The following is a 16707-nucleotide window of genomic DNA, read 5'->3' as shown; positions in this document are numbered from 1 at the left end:
TCTCATTCCCCTCACTGGTATTTAAATAAAAACGGCACGCATAATATAAGTTCAAATGAATTTAGTGCAGCTCGATCATGTTATGAGTCGTTTCATTCGAAGATACAAATAACTAGTTATAATTGGAGCTACTTTAAGATGTACCTAAGACTAGTAGTTCTGCATGAAATGCACCGTGGCTCATGCAACTGATTGAAGGATATCTTACACGTTAGTTGTTCAATATTAAAATCAACAAAATGTTTTATAGTCTCTGGATGTAAATCAATCATTACGTTAGTACAGAGCTGTTCTTATTTTAAAGTCCAGTTGTTCTGCTTGAAATGCATCGTATCTAAAATAGTAGCATAAGTAACACAGACGTTTAAAAAAAATTCACGCTCTAGTTGTTCAAATTCAAAATCTACAGAACGTTTGGTGGTCGCCACCCGCCGGGATGTCGAACACGCTGTTACACTAGTAACCCTTTCTTTACACTTTTTAACCGACTTCCAAAAGGAGGAGGTTCTACGTTCGGCTGTATGTATGTTTTTTTACTTTAGTACCGTAAAAGTTTTACTTTAGTAGCGCTGTTACACTAGTGTAAGAGCTCACAGCGTCTAAGTCTAAGTAGTTCTGCATGAAACGCAACGCAAACGATAGGTTGGAAAAGCATGGCTTTAGTTTTTCTACTTTCTTTTTTTAGTTGTTCGAACAACACAGACTTTAGTTCGAACGTTCAGCAAAACGTTTAGTAGTAGCGTGGATGTAAACCAACCTATTACGCTACTACAGAGCTTTTCTGTAACTAAACACTCGATTTTGATACATTTGATTGTAATACACTGATTGGAGTGCAACGGAAAAGTAGCCTTTTAAAAAAAAAAATTTAGAAAACTTTTAAGTAAAACGTTTGGTGGTCACCTGAATGTACACCAAGCCATTAGGCTAGTACAGTGCTGCTCTAAAATTAAAGTTCATTTATTTGTTCTGCTCAAAATGCATCGCGATAGCTTGAAAAAGTGTCAGGCAACACAGACTTTTCTTGTTTGAATTAAAAATCAACAAAACTTTTAACGGATTCCTGGATATGTAAATTTGACAGAAAGATGTTGTTTGAATTAAAAATCAGCAAAACCGGATTGCCGGATTCCTGGATATGTAAACCAAGGCATTAAGTTACTACAGAGCTGCTCTAATTAAATTAATAAAATTAAATTTTTCTGCTTGAAATGTAGCCTAGGCAACGCAGACGTTTGAATAAAATTTCACACTAAAGTTGTTCAAATTGAAAATGAGCAAAACGTTTGGTGGTCGCAGCCCGCTGAGAAGTCAACCACATCACTAGTCAGAGCTACTCTAAAATGTAGAGCTAGTAATTCTGCAGTAAGTGCATAGAAGCTTGGAAAAGTGGCCTAGACAATACAGACTAGCTTTTGTTCGAATTAAAAATCAACAAAGTTTGGCGGACGCCTGGAAGTAACTCAAGCTATTACGATAGTACAGAGCTGTTTTAACACGTTCGCTGCGGCACTGATTTTTCTGTACTTTCCTCTTGTGCGGTACGAGGTCAATCGACCTCGTAACTCTTGAAGTCGCTAGACGTACGCGGTCAATTGACCTCGTACCGCAGCGAACGTGTTAAGATTAAAGTTCAGTAATGAAATGCATCGTAGCTCGGAAGAGCCACGTGGCACTGCGAGCAGGGCGTTGGGCGGTACGCTCCGCCTACATGCAACAGGTACGTACGCCTCTAGCGACAGCTTGGAAACAAACTTTAGGATTCAGAGTACGCTAACCAAAACTGGCTGATCGTATATATTTGTAGCTTATGACATAGCCTTAGCTATCTAACGATAGCAGAATAGTTTGGCCGGATATTGGACAAAGTATAGCGAGATTGAATGCTGATGATGATGATGAATTTGTTGCAATTGTATGTTGCATTTAATGTCAGGATAATTAACAATTCACGCTAATTTTCAGGTGCGTTACTGCTTATATTTTTAAGTTCCTATCTCATCTTTTTAGTTTGACAAAGAGTTTAAGATGTAAAAACTTTAGTGATTTTTTCCCCTATTGAAAATTTATGAGATCTTAGTTAATCTCATCAATCATCAATCTCAATCTAAAATCTTAGTTAAGTTATAAGAGAAAGAGAGAAAAAACCAATTGTCAGCTGACTCTAGAGGAGAGAGGAACGTTCACCAGCTGGTACCACGTATTGAAAAAAAACTCGATATTTTCTCCGCCACTCTGTCACCTGACTATGTGAGTTAACAATAATCTGATAGATTTTTTAGGAGTAGGGTAGGGTAGGGTAGGGTAACGGTAGAGTAGGGGTAGGGTAAGGGTAGGGTAGGGTAGGGGTAGTTGAAAGGTTAACCACCACTATTATTTCAGCCAACGTTATTTTTTCTGCAAGATGGGGTTTAACTAAAACTGGTAAATTTTCATTCATGAAAAATTACATTATAAAAAAGTTTATTTATTCTATGTTTAAACGGGTAGGTATTTACTTCTCCTCAGTCCACTACTGGAATTGCAGCTGACTTTATAGGCTACATATATTGTATATAAAAAAAAAACAGATTTACATAACACTCCGTTCAGTAGCGTATACGTGATGACTATGTTTTGGACTTTTGCATTTATGGCACTGACATTCAACGTAAACTAGAGTGATGTCAATCACATAATTAAATTCATAGATGTTGCAGGGGCATCCCTAGGGGACCATTCACCCGTTGAGTGTCGAATTCTCGTAAGGTAATCTATAGGTATATACGAGTATAAAAAGCTCAGCTAAGCGCAAATCTCGAGAACGGCTGAACTGATTTCGCAAATTTTTATCTAGAATTCTCCTTGAAGTTCGAGGATAGTTCTTACGGAGAGAAAAATTTAAAAAGTAAAAAAAAATTCTACTCTCCCATAAAAATTATAAATAATTATAAAAATAAAAACAATTTGAACTTTAATACCATATCTTAAAGTTCAAGTGTTAGTGGAGACGTTCCGGAAAGGCAAAACTATTGATTAACGTTAATGTAGAGGTAGTGTAGGGGTAGGGTAGAGTTAGGCGTAGGGTGGACGCATGGTAGAGTAGGGTAGGTGTAGGGTGAGGGTAGAATAGGATAGTGGTAGTCAAAACGAAGCTTGGACGAAGTTAAACATAAAAATATGTTATGACGCACCAAAATCTCTACAATTTGACACTCAATAAGATTAAATGAGTATTAGTAGAAAATCTTACTCACTTATCTTTAAACGTAAAAACCAGGATTACACATTAAAAATAATTTAGATAACATCTCACAGTAGACAGAATCACTAAAACGACTCCCTTAGAGATCCTCTAAAGCGATAAATGTGACCTACATACGATATCTAAATCCTTTAGCAATCGCAGTAAAGGAAGCGCGTTCTAAATAACGTGGGAGTTAGAGACATTTCAGTATGAATAAATTTACGCCATCGCCCCCTAGCCGGAACCACTCGATAACCAACGGCGCCTATGCTTTATAACCCATGACTTCCGGAAATAGATTTATTGTCACACAATCTGAATAAAAAGGCGGAGAAAATCCCGTATTTTTTGGAATTTATGGGAAATGCCTATGCTCTATTTTTATTTTCTTAATTTCCTATTTGTCCTTACATTTTAATGGTATACCTACTTTACATTTAAATTGTATAAAAAATATCAATATATCTATGCTAATATTAAAAATGCGAAAGTAAGTCTGTCTGTTACCTTTTCACGGCTAAACGGCTGGACCAATCAAGATGAATTTTGATATGATAATGAATACTTTTTGTCCCTAAAACAAAAATAGAAGGGGGTGCAAAAACGCTGACGTATATATTTTTTTACTCTTTACAAGTTAGCCCTTGACTACAATCTCACCTGATGGTAAGTAATGATGCAATTTAAGATGGAAGCGAGCTAACTTAGGAGGAGGTTGAATATCCACACCTCTTTCAGTTTCTACACGACATCGTACCGGAACGCTAAATAGCTTGGCGGTACGTCTTTACCGGTAGGGTAACTAGCGACAGCCAAAGCCAGACCTGGCCGATTGAGTTTTTCAAATTAATAATTAAGAAAACCTCAACCGTCTTATAGAGTCTTGTATCTTGTATCTATAGCCAACTCTGCAGTCCAATAATACGCAAGCTTAATTAGATATTACGAAACGACTACCTGAGTGCTGATAGACATTTTTCGTAGGCAGGTAATATGACACCATAAAAATTGTACCTCGTATAAGCTTTGTGTGGTCATTCATACTGAATTAATAATACAAAATTACAGCGCTTGCGTAATTTGAGTAATCTAATGTCGCACAATGTGAGGTATGCGTTAGATGGTTGTATTCTCAAATGACGCTCGAAGTGTCACGTGTTATATTTCCTCATACAATCGCTCGTACGTTTGTCTTTATTATGGAGGGTAATAGAGAGAATATCTTTGTATGTATAAATATAAATAAAAGTGAATGTCTAATTGAGTTATGGTGAGGTGGAGCCACCGTTGTAACATGGCCTAAAAGAAGCGCCAAATAGTTTATCATTAACAACCCATATACGTTAGCTACTGTTGAGCACGAGTCTTTTTTTTTTATTCTTTACAAGTTAGCCCTGGACTACAATCTCACCTGTAAGTGATGATGCAGTCTAAGATGGAAGCGGGCTAACTTATTAGGATGAAGATGAAAATCCTCACCCCTTTCGGTTTCTACACGGCATCGTACCGGAACGCTAAATCGCTTGCGGTACGTTTTTGCCGGTAGGGTGGTAACTAGCCACGGCCGAAGCCTCCCACCAGCCAGACCTGGACAAATTAAGAAAATCTTAATCTGCCTAGCCGGGGATCGAACCCAGGACCTCTGTCTTGTAAATCCACCGCGCATACCACTGCGCCACGGAGGCCGTCGAATGTCTCCTCTCAGGATGAGACGGTTTAGGCTAATAGTGTCCACGCTGTCCCAAAGCGAATTCGCAAACTTCACACACGTAGAGGATTAAGAAAATTCTCAAGTATACAGGTTTCCTCACGATGTTTTGCTTTACCCTTTTGAGACACGTAATATTTTTTTCAAAATGCACTGCATAAATGAAAAGTTGACTATGCATGCCTCGGACAAGATTCGAACCTACGCTACGCCCTGAGCTATGACGGCTCTACGTAAATAGTTGAGGTTTTATACTGCACTGCCTTATTATTTAGCGAAAATATTAATATTATTCAACTCAGTATCCCTCAATCCGTCTGCAACTAGAGTAATTATATCCAAAGGGTATAGGCCTTTGGATTTTACCTAGGCTAGTATAATTGTGAGTTTTTAAACTGTTATTAATAGCTGACCACAAATTGTCTCCTATAAGAAGACAATTTGTGGTCAGTGGTGGTTACTTATAAGAGAATCGAACTAAGAACCTTTCGCAGTACATAAGTTACATGAGTATATGGGTCAGTGTTACTCGTCAATTCAGAAAGCACCTAAATGGGTTCAACAGAAATCTTACCCAACTTTCTTTCGCAAGTAATATCATATATTAATCCTTCGCCTAGACATGGTTTATGTCGGTTTTATTTCGGGAAAAGCCAATTATCCACATCACATATTAAGAGCGCGCACTTTATTCTGAGCAATGAACGGAGAAAGTCCGTTACATTGCTGAATATGCGACAGATTTATCGTGGGCGGATAGAGCGGTGACTCTATGATAATATTTTATCGATAAAAAAGATATCGATAATTTTTTTTAAATCATCTTTTAAGACTTACTAAGATAATATACGGCTAATATGTTAGATTGCGTTAAAGTATATAAATATTCGATATATAATAATTAATATAAATTTTGGTTACTTTTTATCATTTTTTTGTTATCATTCAAACATACACTTTGTAATCGTATTTATTTTCACTTTAAGCTTAAAAGCTATAAAAGAAAGATATTAAAATCTAAAGCCAAAATAGCTCGTTAATTAGGTAGGTGTTGCATGTCCTAACTATCTTCCTATCGGTATTGTCGTCTCAATAAATCAAGCTGTTATCATAAGTTTAAATTATTAATCTCGTAGAAACGTCTTGTTTTGAAGTATATAGCAATACTCTATATTTAGACCATAGAGGTACACGTTTTAATACACAACTGTAGAAATATAATGAGAGTAATTTATTTTTAACCGAAAACAATAGGTTGTTATGGCATTGCGCAAAACTACGGAATTAATATTGAGCGAGTGTTTGGTTGCTCGATATCCTGTTTTGTAACATAATATCTCAACTACGTTTCAATACAATATTTCTAGAAACATCGATTATTATGAAACAGTTTATAATAAGATCATAATCGAAGGTAAAATCAATTTCACATAATAAAAATAAAACTCGATTTATAAATCGAGAATTATTTACACTGGCGGTATCTACCTATATAAATTGGTAAAGGTACTGTAGTACCTGCTTCTTAAGTTAAGTTATGATATTAAATATTTTAATCTTTTATAATTTTTAAAATGGTAAATCTACTAAATACTCATATATATATTTTACTCAATTTTTGTTAATGATCAAATGTCGACAACAACACTTGTATAAACCGGCCCAAACTTTGATTACGCTCTAAACACGAGGTTGTACAGTAAACGAAAACATCCTACCCGGGTTAATGATGTTGTAGTGCAGTATGCAGTGTTGTAATATCTGAATTGAATCAAAGTATGGCGCGTACTATCCCATGATATCGAGTATCGACTATTGACAACACTATGGGGTCGTCACCTGGGTCGCGGGGCGAGGGGGGCACAGTCTCGGCGACGCTGCGGCGGGCAGGTTACGATTTACACTCCACCAACTCAGCAGAAACTCTGCGAGAATCGCTGATAATCCGCATCTCACAGACGCGCCGTGAGAATTATATCGGGATTACTGTGACGTGAAACTTGTCTGCTATAAACTGTTCTGTTAATTGTATCGCCCTACTTGCTTTACTTTGTTTTATATTTATGCAGACTTACATTTTTACTCGGTATCCTATCTATATTTTAATTTGCATTGTTATATTTTTGTCTAATTAAAAAAACAAAGCAATTAAAAATGTAAATTTTGAAAATTCCCGATTATGCGGGCTACAGATCTTCAGTTTTAACTGTACAGTCTTATTGAATCAAAATTTCGATCAAAATCATTAAAAAAATTTATAGAGTTAAAACTGTACAGTTCTGTTTTGCTTACACACAGACGATTTAAATGAATAGTTTGACTTTACAATTAAAACTGCAGGTCAGTAGCCTGGGTTATAACGATTTACCTCTAGATAAAAAAGAAACTAATTAAGTAAGTGAAGATGAAATTATACTTACATTTCTCCGTTTCCCCAAAAGTTTACCTATTTAGTTTGTTTTAACGTTATTGTTCTAATGAAACTTCTTATTTCTGTTTCAGATGTGTCTACGATGAAGATTTGATCCAATATTCAAAAACAGAAAGCCAGAAAACGCCAATGCTGATCGACTGCGATCGTAAACAATGCAAACTGAAACTTTAAAATAAAGTGATTGCTTTTTAAAAAAAACTTTTTACTTGAAAAAAGGAAAAAATAAATGTGACGATGAAGTGAGAGACATTTGAAGAAAATAATGTTCAAAGATTATGGTACCTCGCGTATTATTTTTTAAGAAAGTGATTGGGAAAAAATTTCAATGAAATTTCGGATTTTGTTTATATATTTTTATTACTTACAAATACAATAATTTATATTACGTAAGAACATTTGGTGCATTTCGGTTATACAGATATTCTAAATCGAATCCGAAATTAACTGTATGGTATTCGCCAAACATACAGTCCACTCTGAAGTTGCAACACGCCGAAAATATGTCATCAAATTAAAGAAAGAAAAAGGGATATGTTTTTGACGTTTTTATCCACTGCGCAGCTAAATGCGTTGTTCAGATCGGACTTGAAATTTGGCACACACTACATAAGTTCACCTCGTAAAGCTTTTCCGTTTTGATAGCTCATTCGCTAAATCGGTAGCTTTCAAAGAATAACATAAACCGAACTTGTCTGAGATTTGTAGCATAAATAAATGTCTTTTAGAATAGAAGACCATTGAAATTATTAACAAATGAAATCGGCGGCTATCATTTACTGAAAGCAACTGATAATTTCAAATGAAGTTTTATTTCTAAATCGTTTAGTTATCAATTTACTATGGTACCGGTCACATCGCCAAGCGATATTTTATTCCGGTATATTTTATGTAGGTATAAACATATTGCTTATAAAATAATATGTTTGTAAAATAAGATGTTTTATGGCACTTTTAGTAATGCTAGCCACAAACGGTCAATTATTCTCACGTTTCTAAAAAGCAAACGGCAGTACCCACGCGCCATACTATACAATTCATGTACGCAGTGACCAACACACGATCAATTATAGTCGTGGGTGCTAGAGAAACGTGAGAATAATTGACCGTTTGTGGCTAGGATAACAAATTCTCAAAAATATTAATATTGTTTCATTTTAAAAACTACATGCTCTTTTAATTTGGTCAAGTTTAGGGTATTTGGACACTGGAATTAGCACCACGAACGAACAATATTAAAGTATCAATAAGTGCAGACAGTTAGACTGATTTATGCCCGATATTGGTGTGTTTTTTTCGTTAGGTACCTACAGCCACGCCACGAGTCGAAGGCTCACATATACCTATGGTTGCCATTATTTTATATGTTTTACTATTAATTAAAAATCGGTGTACTTCAATTCCTCTTGAACGATTACGTGCGGGCCAATGTTGTTTATAATATTTAAGTAAATAATTACTTTTAAGATAAGGATATATTTGTACGAACGTCATCAAGTGCAACTTGCGTTTGAATCGGGATACTTTAGTTCTAAACCTACCTGAACTGAGAGTCTATGATAGTCATACCAGCTGGCCTATTCATTAACTTGGTCAATTAACAACAAAGTAACACCATAGTCTAAAGCTAAACTCCGACCGATACTGTACTTATGGTTGGAGCAAGTGCTGAGAAATATTCAGCCTACATAAAACGAGATGTGTGTGTCTATTATAAGCTCTTATTACATACAGTTTGTCATTGAAATTCATGGTAAGCCTTCATATATTTAGACTGTAAAAACACAATAGTGTAAAGTGCTAGGACGACACTGCACAAATGTGTACGAGATTCAGTAGCGCTGTTATGCAACTATGTTTTACTTGGCTCTGTAAATTTGAATTCGTCTTCATCTCGCTCTATCTATAGTATGGTGTAAGACAGAGAGAGATAGAGACGAATTTGAGTTGTAAAATAGTTTTCCAGAGCTACTGCGCGGCGCTACAAAAATTCTGTAGACAACTGGCTACGCCGTAGTAGCGGGGTAATCTACCCTTTCTTTTTTAAAGTTTTACCTTATTTTAGGTAATTGCAGTCTTATGTTGGAACTCTTGCGTCTACTGATAAGTATATGAACTGACTTAATAGTGAAAATAGTTACTATTTCCATGTAATATTAAAATTTTGTTAAATGTAATTGTGTGCATGTACACTGTTGCTCAGCTTCGGGTATTTCAGCTTTGCATCTCACTCACGAACTTCAGCATATAAATACAAAATTATCACAATTACAAGCTTGTGAACATTTTTGTGTGGAATTGGCAAGTGCTTTAATGACAAAACAATCTTGATACCTATATAAATGACTATGCAATGACTATAATTTTATATAAATTATAAAGATAAAGATGTACATTCCTTGTATACGTAGGTACCTACTTAGAAATCCGAGCAATAGACGTAAACAATCGAATCCTAATATTCTTCTGGTACGGCTAGGTACCATAAACGGCACATCAACGTAATAAATCTCAAAAATTAAAATTCAAGAAATACGTTAGAAAGCGTTAACAAAAGCCGTTATAGTCAGATGTCTAGTCCCAGATGTTAAATATTTCGAATAAGCTACTTCATCGACTAAGTACAGTAGGTAAATTGTAGTTAGCTGTTAATGCTAACCAAAAACATTACTCGTACAATAAACGAGTGTACTTGTAAATTACCTCAGTGAACAGTACTCCTAGTAAGTCTAGGTACAGAAAGGAGATGGTCCAAAATTGTATGGCGCCCAGGTCCAGTCATTGTACCCTAGCGCAAATAAAAGAAAATATTTTTTTTAACTATTTTTGATTATACAAATCTACGAATTTACTTTAATTCTTTCGAAATAATATTCATTATCTCTCAAGAAATTAAACACTAATACGGGTAATAATGGCGGATCGATGATGTTTTCAATGGAGTAATCGATTTGACGTTTGCTGTCAATTGTCATGTCATAGTTGCTTTAAGAGCGCCATCTTGATATAACTCAAAAACTTGGGTTTTGATATTATTTATTTCTTTTTATTTAGTTACATTTATTCACTTTAATAAATTTTAATAAGATGCTTGTATTTTTTAAATTTTAATGATACGGGGTTACATTAGTGGATCTGAAATGGACCATCTCCTTTCCAAATCTTTCGTTTTCTAGGCCTAAGATAACCCCCCAAAGGTCCCCATTGTAGCATAGTTAATTGACTCGACAACGAAATAAATTTTCGAAAACCAAACCAATTTTGTACTAGGTGTACTGTTTGTGATAGTTATATCCATTAAGTGTTCAATTTAGTGAATTAAGTCAATTCCCGTAATATTTGACGTCCATATACAAATATTTGGTAGCACTAATTGATTTTGCTATGTAACTCCACGGTTGCGGGTATAACAATACTTAGGTAGATAGAGTTCTGTATTTATCAATGGCATTTGCACTTAGTAATAGATTTGTAATCGACAATGGCGGGGCAAACTTAATGTCAGCCACTGACGATCAAGTAATCTCACATGCTTTCAGCGCTAACGACTTGACGTTTGATAAAACTGATCGTGTGTTGCACGAGATCGGCATGATGTCTGTGACCTTAGCGCAATTGATATCTGGAGCAGACAGTATGGGCTTAAGGTAAATCCCCTAAAATCTAAGGCCATTATTATTGGTAGTCCTGCCCTCATCTCAAGAGTTGATTGGGTAGATCTCCGGCCAGTTTTGTATAATGGTACCACTATTCCTTTTTGTGGCACAGTTAAAGATCTTGGGGTTCATCTTGATAACCAGTTGTCGTGGTGCGTGCATGTCAAAGAGTTGAGTAAAAAGATGTTTGCTACTTTTGGCTCACTGAGACGTTTAAGATCATTTTTACCAATTCCTACTAAAGTTATGTTAGCACATTCTCTTCTTCTTTCGGTTTTAGATTATGCGGACGCGAGCTATCTAAATATAACTGAGGACCAACTCAATAAACTTGAGCGACTTCAAAATCTTGCTATTCGGTTCATATTTAGCCTACGCAAATATGACCATATTTCTGAATTCCGTCAGAAGCTCAAGTGGCTCCCTATTCGTCGTCGCCGGGATCTGCATGTACTTTCACTTTTGTACTGTGTGTTGTTTAATCCAAAATCTCCTGTGTATCTGAAGGAGAAATTTACGTTTCAGGGAGTGCAGTCTGAACTGAGACAGTGTCGATTACTAACTCTATGTTTACCCGTGCATAAGACGAAATTTTATAAACATTCTTTCGTTGTGCAAGCCGTTAAGTTATGGAATGCTCTCCCTTTAAACATACGGCAATCAAAGACACTGGACATTTTTAAAAATGCCGTAAAGTCTCATTATCTGGTGCAGTAACGACGATCTGTATATATTATTTCTTTTCAATATAAGGTATTTATTAGTATATTTTTGATATGTATTTTACTCATTATTGTAGGTATTTGTGTAATATTGTTTATGTATTAGGATGTAAATTATTTGTATGTATGTGTATTACTAATACTATGGTTATTTTCGTTTTACGCCACCTGCTGATGTCCTTAAGTTTTCCTAAACCGAAGGTTGCCTGGAAGAAATCGCTACTTAGCGATAAGGCCGCCTTTTGTATGCTGATCTCTTCTTAATTTGTTTTTTATTTCACTTGTTTTTGTCTTTGTGGTGTGCAAATAAAGTATATTTATCTTATTTATCTTATGTCATGCATATAGCGACTAACACATGACCACTGCAGTCATGTGAAATGACTTGATTAACAGTGGCTAACATAATGTGAAGGGGTCTACATTTTGCGAAGGTCTCTAGTGGAGCTCGAACCGAATTATATGAAATGAAAACGCCAGTTTGAATGCAGACTAAATAGAAGCATAATGCCTAAAGTAACTTGAAATATTTTACCGTCTTCCAATAAGGAGGAGGTTCTACGTTCAGCTGTACGTATGTTTTTTTTCGTTAAGTTCGGGGCCTTAAATACCCTTATAACCGCAAGGTACTAAATGCCCCACCTCCGCCTCTGCCGTTTTCGACCATTGAAACACTGAATTTCAAAGATTACCTGCATCAACTTCATTTTATCTAAAGAAAAATGTTTATTTTTTGTGGAAAATTTTAATTTTTACTTTGATGTTTTTTCGGTAATTCATGTTTTTTTTTTCAACATTCGTGTTTCAGTATGCAAGTAAGCAAATCTTATACTATGTGTAACCTACTAGTTATATATATTGAAATCGTATACAGGTGCTAGTTTTGAACACTTCCTTAATTGCGTTGCAGAAACGGGTACCTAGTGTATTATTTCACTATCATTGAGAATTGGTGCCATGATCTGCAAAATATGTAAACACTGCTTTATATAATATCTAATACTACATACGTATATATGCAGCTGATATTGGTGCTATAGATAATGTATTACGTAACCACTATTGTTAAAAGCTTGTTTTTTTTCTTTGTAGCTAAGGAGCTGGTGGCCTTGTTATAGATATGAGTAATTCGTAGAACATTATGTTCTAGAGGCAATGTAAGCTATGGCTAGCTCTTAAACAAAATATTTTTCAACTTAATAAAATACTACTCTACGTTACGCTACGTATAATAAATAATAATATTTTTTTTATTCATTTTTAATAGTGTTTATATTCTATTTTTATTTTTAAAAAGGACTAATAAATAAATAAGAAAAGAAAAAAAAAATAGTACCTACTAGCTACTAAAGAGTGCCAGTAGAAAACTTTTAAAAATTTTTGTTTTATAAAATTATTCATAATGCAATGAAATAATTATTTAAAAATTATGCCACTAGCTCTCTAGCTACATACTTATGTTAAAAACAAATGTAGTAAGTAAAATGTGTTTTACAATAAATCGTACAAATTATACTTACTTCTAAATTGCGAAGTAGCATCGCATTATTGTAAGCTGCTACGTATAATTTACTAAAAATGTTGGGACATCGGATGCTAACAATATATTGTTTTTATTTTTATAAAAATCTTAACGAGTCTATATGGTCATACTAATATTTGAACTGCAAGCCAAAAGAAAAATGCTAATATGTAAGCTATGCACTATGCAGAGGGCCTAGTGTCAGTTTGATACTGTTACTATCGCGTTAACGTAAACGCGAATTTCTAAGGAATTGAAACAGCGCCATCTAGTGGCTCTACTGCACAACTATGTCAATTACATATAAATTCACGTTTAGTAACAGTATGCAAATATTTAAAACTCCCACTAGGCACACTGCTTGCAGTTCAAATACAGCCAGTCTATATAGATAATAATATTAGGTAGTAAATTGTTCATTCTGTTTTTTCGCTTAATATTTTTTATATCATATACTATTATATATAATTAAAAAAATATTAGGCGAAAATAATATGTATTTGTATAATGACGATAAATTTAAAGTGTTTGTTATACGCATAGAATGACCAGTCAATTTTTGGCGGTAGATAGGCACATAGTAGAAAGGATGTTAGTTAATTATAAATATCATAATATGGTTGTTAACATTGTCTAAATATTAAGTTAAACCTATATACTTAATTTATAAGCAGATTGTTGTCAATCTTTGTGGTCAATTAGCGTGGACCGTGCATGTTCCATTTAATTTGGAAATAAGAATACCCAGAAGAGTTTACAAAAACTGGCAACTCTTTAACTTCGTATGTTTTGTCGCCCACATCAAACAATACAAAATATTGTACTTACCTGGTGAAATAGAGTAATTTTCATTATGTGATACGTATAGGTCGATGGGAGGGACAAAACTGATGCGCAAAGTAGCAATGGGTATGCTTTTAGTCGTAAGCTTTTGTAAGAAAATCTAGAAAGTAGGTATTTGTTGAACACTTACCTAAGGGTTAGAAAATTGTTGTAGGTACCTACTTGTATGTTGTTGATGAGTGAGTTGAGTTCCACCAACTTTGTTTACATACCAGTTTGTCAGTGACATACCTTTTTGTACCCAGATACGAATTGGAGCATAGAAAACTTTTAAGTTATCTTTATACTAATGATCATAAGTAAAGTTTCCTAAGCTCCTGTGGAACTTAATGAAATAAGCTTTTTTGATGTAGGTAGATGGGTTTACAACACTCATGGATGTTTAGTTTTGTAAATATTTTACTTGGTCAAAATTGATCGCACAAGAAAGTGCCGAACGATAATTATTTTCGTGCGATGCCTAACTAAATATTTATTTAGTGCAACTTCGTAATTTTTAAAAAGCTAGATACATATTCGAAACTTTCCAAATGTAAGTCCATTCATATCTAGCTTATTTATTTCTCGATATTTATTTGTTAAACGTGTCTGAATTTATAAATGTTTACCACGTAAAATATTATTTTATTTTTTTATAAGGTTCCTATAGGTATGACCTATTCAGGTACCTAATAGTTGTTTCTTTTTTAAGTTACTTTATTATTATTTTATTAAGGTTCTTGCTTAGTTATATAAACGAGATGGGCTTTGATCTGCAGTTTGTTGCACGAATGAAACGCATCTTGAGGTTTAATTAAAATGAAATATGTTACCATTTGATCGGTGTAATTATTTTAGCCCATTTAAATAAAAATGTGGTTTGTTTAAGTATATAAAAATGTGAACATTGCTTGTAGTTGTATATTATAATTATGTTGCTCGTTGTGGATACGTTCGTCGATCATTTATTACCTACTTGTTGAAAAAAAATTTTAGCCATTTTCGGACACAATTTTGGTAGTACGAGATCCGATATAAGAAATTTAAATACCTACCCCTCATCTGTTATCTAATTGGCATAAGAAATAAAAGAATAGAAATTATTCACATTGACACATTGCAAAAATTGCCTTGTTAAATTGCGGCTGAACAGTTTTAAATGTTTTTTTTTTATTAAAGTTATTTAATCTAGTTCCCTCATTGGTTAAATAAATTTTATTTTGTATGAAAAATGTGTCTACCCGCAATACTACTAGACAACCAATGTGACACTGTGAATCTTATCTATCATTTATGGCTTATCACTAATAAAACAGATGAGGGTATATATTTTTAATGCCGGCGCTTAGACAATGGGTTTTAAAATGCATAGGTACATTAAATACTTATTTCAGCAACTTGTTTGCAAAAATTTTGCATTATATGAAGTTTACTTTTAAAAACAAGAACATTAGGAATGTTTGCTGAACATGAATGGAAGAGTCGTTACGAATATAATAATGTGATGGGGTTCAACCCTGGGTCTCATTCCAACCCCTGTTTGAATAAAATTCGTTGACTTTTTTAAATAATTGACTTATGACAATTATTTTTTTTAAATACTTAGGTTATTGTAAATTTTACATGAATTGTTTAGTGTAGGTACCTATTTAGATATCTACTTTTATAAAAATGTCTCCGAAAACGGCATAAGAACGACCAAATTCGACGGTTTTCGAATGTTTTGATGGTAGGTGTCCAGCAGACATCTTGTAATTTATTTTCTACAATGTTTAAGTTTTACGTTTTCATTATTATGTTTATAACGTAACTTTCTTTTTGGTTGCTTAATTTTAACGTAACAATGTTAATACAAAAATGTCAAAGAATTAGTTAAGATAGGAAAATTATGTGTTTAAATGTAAATATATAGATGAAAACATGTATGTAGAAATACATAAATATTATTTATGTATTAAATTTGATATTGTTTTCAAAATTTAATTAGCATTATTATTTCTACCCTACCTATGCAAATTTCCATTTATCTTGCCTACATCTATTTTTTTATACAATGACAAGTTAGTCCTTGGTAGGTACCTACCTACGATCACACTGGGAAAGGTACAAGTTTATGTTAGCGATGGTTTGTACACGGCAGTTCGCAGTGTTGGTCGACCCCCCACCAGGTGGACTGACGACATCAAGTGAGTCGCAGGGATTCGCTGGATGCAGATGGCTCAGTATCGTGATGTTTGGAAGTCCGTACAAAAGGCCTATGTCCTGCAGTGGACGTCCATCGGCTGATGTGATGATGACGATGGTGCGATAGGATAAAAGAGTTATATCCGGCTCAGCCATTATTGGCATTACCGACAATGCTTTTTTGACTACAATCATGCCTGATGGAAAGCAATAATGAGGTCTAAGAAGCACGCTTGACTAGAAGATGCCTAGGTATTCACTCTTGCCTTGAAGGTGCATAAATACAACAGACAACGGAAGGGTATTTCATATACAGGAACTAGATTGTAAAGTTCCTGTGCACACTCTCCAAAGAATATCCGGTTAAAGTCCTATAGACACGCGACGTGGCGTCGATGTTGTAAACTTTGCAGTCGTCGGTGCCAACGGTTCATTA

The 16707-nt window shown here is 34.4% G+C and overlaps 1 protein-coding gene across 1 annotated transcript in view; it reads left to right on the top strand.

Moving 5' to 3' along the window:
* LOC112042844 (forkhead box protein O) overlaps positions 1–16070 on the top strand; it is a 128080-nt gene extending 112010 nt beyond the window's left edge. Inside the window, exon 9 of the mRNA XM_024078016.2 lies at positions 7437–16070. The gene's annotated coding sequence lies outside the window, so the exon portion shown is untranslated. The remainder of the gene's footprint in view (positions 1–7436) is intronic.
* The last annotated feature ends 637 nt before the right edge of the window (positions 16071–16707 follow it).

This window comes from Bicyclus anynana, chromosome 12, assembly GCF_947172395.1.
Source record: "Bicyclus anynana chromosome 12, ilBicAnyn1.1, whole genome shotgun sequence".
In the NCBI taxonomy this organism is placed as follows: domain Eukaryota; kingdom Metazoa; phylum Arthropoda; class Insecta; order Lepidoptera; family Nymphalidae; genus Bicyclus; species Bicyclus anynana.
Note: the sequence above shows the minus strand (reverse complement) of the source record. Positions and strands in the feature narration are given on the sequence as shown.